The following is a 4,328-nucleotide window of genomic DNA, read 5'->3' on the forward strand; positions in this document are numbered from 1 at the left end:
CAAACCAACAAAATTAATGTTATGGAGTGGCCAGCCCAATCCCCGGACCTTAATCCAATCGAGAACTTGTGGGGTGATATCAAAAATGCTGTTTCTGAAGCAAAACCAAGAAATGTAAATGAATTGTGGAATGTTGTTAAAGAATCATGGAGTGTAATAACAGCTGAAAGGTGCCACAAGTTGGTTGACTCCATGCCACACAGATGTGAAGCAGTTATAAAAAACTGTGGTCATACAACTAAATATTAGTTTAGTGATTCACAGGATTGCTAAATCCTAGAAACAAAAACGTTTGTACAACATAGTTTTGTGTTTGTACAGTCAACGGCAGACACTGCTATTTTTTTGAACACACCCTTTTTAACTAATTGCCCAATTGCACAGCCTTAAGAGCGTGCATATCATGAATGCTGGGTCTTGTTTGCTTTCTGAGAATCTACTGCACCTACTGGTAACTTGTTTGCCATGTAGCAATAAAAAATATACTAAAAACCTGGATTATTCTGGTTAGTCACATTGTACTGCTATTATTTTGAACAATACTGTAGTTGAGATGTACCCTAAAACCACTCACCTAGTACTCTATTGTTCCTCCACCTACTGAGGCCTCTGAAGGTCCCTGTGGGATCTGGCTGCAAGGTGGAGGTGGAGAAGATGAGATCTGGCAGGTCTGGAGTCCTGGGTAGCTCTACAACCTTTCTCAACAGTGTGCGCAGCAGGGCAGGGTGCATTATCTTGCTGCTTTCATCATGAGGGGTACACCTGGTCTGCACCAGTGGTCAAACTGACATGAAGGCTTGGACCCAAGGTTTCCCAAAATAGCATCCCACCGCCCCCACTGGCAGGTCTTCTTCCCACAGTGCTGCTCACCAACTGTCTAACGGCCCAGACCCTGACCTACCGTTCTGGCTCATTGTGTGTTCCTGAGTTAATAATAAGACACCAGGCAGTGAGTGACAGTGTGTATATATATTACTCCCCAACCCACACACCCATACACATCTTTAGCTACAGTTGTTCAGCATTGAGTAACAATAGTTGTCTTCAAATATAGAGCGATACACTTTATACAAAATACCCTGCATATTCAGGTGGGGAGCTGTGAGGTGTGTCGTCTGTTCTGAAGGGTTAAAGCTTCAGAGAGAATGGAATCAGATCAGAACCATCTGCAGAGCCGGTGTACGTGGTGTGTGTCTGCAGCTTTCAGACTCACCTGGTGGTCTTCCTCAGCAGGAGAGGCCAACACCCAGCAACTTTTTTTTTTTGCAAGGTGGAGCCTGAAGCCTCAAGCTCAAAGAGGATAACTGACTGTAACCCGCAGTTACCCTGGACCAGAGGCTGCCACACATCTGCAGAGTGGATTCATTCGGCTACGGCTACGGTCATTGCCAGGTCACATCTACTTCGTTCTTTCAATTTAAGCCCATGTGAATTTCCAACAGTGCACACAGACATTTTTAAAAGTCATTTTTTGTCTGAAACCCAAACTGATGAAGCCTCTTCGATGAGAGGTGAAACGTCTTCGACCTAGAAACCTTTTGAAAGTTTTTTCAGCTTACTATGACCTGGATGACAGAATCTGCACAGACAAGCCAAAGAGATTCAGTTTATTGTGAACACCAACAGAACAGCAGACAATCCTCACAGTACAGTTTGTAGTCTCTTGGCATTTTAAAGATATTTACAATGCCAAGAGGTTCTGCTGGCCGCTTGTTCCTAAAGTGGCCGGTCGACACACAGCTGAGGGAACATTTGACTGAAAGTCTCAACAAACCTGCAAAATGATGGACGAGAGGACAGTTTCTCACCCAGAGTCTGAACTTTAACTTGCTGAGGAGACGGTTTCTACATCCACACGGTTTCAGGTGAAAGAAGAATCACAGCCATGTTTCTGAAACCTGGCTGTTGTCAAGTGTTTATTGTCATATGCACAGTGAGGAAACGTGTTTCCCTGTACAATGAAATTCTTACTTTGCCGTCCACACGAAGGCTGTTGAAGCAAAGGCTTCGGTCACCAGAGACAACGAAACATGGAACACTTGTTTTGGTTCTTTCCTACTTTGTCAGTAATTTTGTAGATTAATCAATTAGGTGTTTAATGAACTAATTAATAGTTTGACCTCTTCATGTTTCATTCTGATTTTGATCGACTGAATTTCAGGCAGAGAATCACAAAAAATCCAACACACAGGGGAAACTGGATACATGACTGATATTTATATATATATAAATATCTATCAGCTCAGAACCTCAAAGCTAAGAGAAAACACAATGAGACCAGTAATTATAATGATCAGAATTTCAGTGTCAGTGATGAAAATGACCAAACGACAAAACCATCCTGCCATCTCTTCATTTTGACAAAGTTATAGAGCAAATGGACGAGAGGGAGGAGCTGGTCTGAGGCCAGAATGTAAATCAGCACAACATTCATTTCCTAATACTGGCCTCTGTTATATTCTATTGTCGAGATGTTTCCAGTGTGAACGTGAAGGATGTTTCTGATTTCTTGTTGCTTCTTTAAGGAGGAGGTGCAGAAAATAAACATTAAACATCTTGATTTTTATTGTTTAATGATCCAAATCAAACTAAAAAAGTTTGTGTGTAAAAAGTACAGACACCACATCCTGGGGTGAGAGTGAGACGGCAGCTTATCTGAACATCCACAGACTGACTCTGGTTTCTACTTTCCTCCTGTAAAGCCAGTGATTTCTAATCATCACTCTGAGTCACTGTCGACCTGTGGAGTCAAAACTGTACAGAGAGAAAATCCACACTTCTGTTTGTAGTGATCGATCAGAAAGCACCAGGTGTCTATGAAGGAAACTAAAAGGACTTGAAGTAGTTTTAAACACAGAGTGCTACACAGATTTTCAGTTTTGGTTATACCCACCTGTACTGAGGAAAACATATTACATCATCATTTATTTTCACAAGTTTACTTGCTGTTGCTTCGCTGTGAATAACTATGAGATCAGATCCGTCTGTTTTGTGTCTGTGCTGGGCTCAGTGTGAACCCATTCACCCACTGAACCCAGCTCTCCACCAGCAGTTTGCAGGTTGTCCCACAAATGTGGTTTTACACACACAGTCCTAAATATGAGTGCAAAGGCACCAACCAGCTCCCAGTGCACCGTCGTCAACAGCTACAAACTCCACAGACCCAAAGTCTCACAAGAGGAAATAACAGTTTTAGTGAACAAAACGAAGGACATCGTGCTCGCTGTTAGCGCTGACAAAGTTCTCCTCATGGATGTAACAGCGGTGTCAGTCACTGAGCTCTGACCTGGACCCATCCTGGCAGCTCATGGAAGCAGGGTGGATACATGTCAGCATCACAACCAGTGTGTACAGTCCCAAATCAAACAAGATCAAATATAATAACAATAAAAGTGCATCCATGCTGTGCTGACAAAGACAGCTTGTCAAGTAAAGTGAATTTACTGGAGGATTAAAGGTCCTGTATTCAGACATCATGAACACCAGGTGAACAAATGTGCAGACAGAAGATCAGAATCTGTATTTAACAAACGTCATATTTTGGACTTGCCATAATTTCCGGACTATAAGCCACTACATCTTTCACACACTTTGAACCCTGTGGCTTAAACAATGATGCAGCTAATTTATGGATTTTTACGGGGTAACGAGCTTCGTGCCGCCAATACATTTAGCCTCGTCACATCAGACTAATGAAATTACCGAACAGTTCACAGTGGATCAATGAAACTGTTCGAATTAAATCAAATGCACTCACACTAAATTCTTCAGATCAGTCATTTTGCGCTTCATGCACAGCCTCATCATGGAAAACACACAAAGAAATGCATATGATGCAGCTTTCAAGTTAAAGGCGATCGATCTGGCTGTTGAAGAAGGAAATAGAGCTGCTGCACGTAAGCTTGGCATCAATGAATCGATGGTGAGACGTTGGAGAAGGCAGCGTGAAGAACTGACTCAATCCAAAAATCCTTCTGTGTACACCTGTGGCTTATAGACAAGTGCGGCCTATATATGTACAAAATTGTTTTTCTTTTTAAATTTAGTGGGTGCGGCTTATAGTCGGGTGCGCTCAATAGTCCGGAAATTACGGTAGGTGAAGGACAAAATTAAAAATCCTTCACTTTTACTCACATACTTAAAGCTGCATTAACTCAGATTCCCCCCACTGTCTGATGACCCCAGTGACAGTGGGACCTGGTGTCTCCCAGCTACACCCCCCCATGACCCTCTGCTGCTTACAGCCTCCTCCTGTTATTCCAGCTTCTCCACCCTGTGTTGTCAAAGTACGGTCTGTAAATCAGCCCCGCCTGCCGCCTAGCCCAGGT

Source organism: Monopterus albus, unplaced genomic scaffold (assembly GCF_001952655.1).
Source record: "Monopterus albus unplaced genomic scaffold, M_albus_1.0 scaffold155.1, whole genome shotgun sequence".
NCBI lineage: Eukaryota > Metazoa > Chordata > Actinopteri > Synbranchiformes > Synbranchidae > Monopterus > Monopterus albus.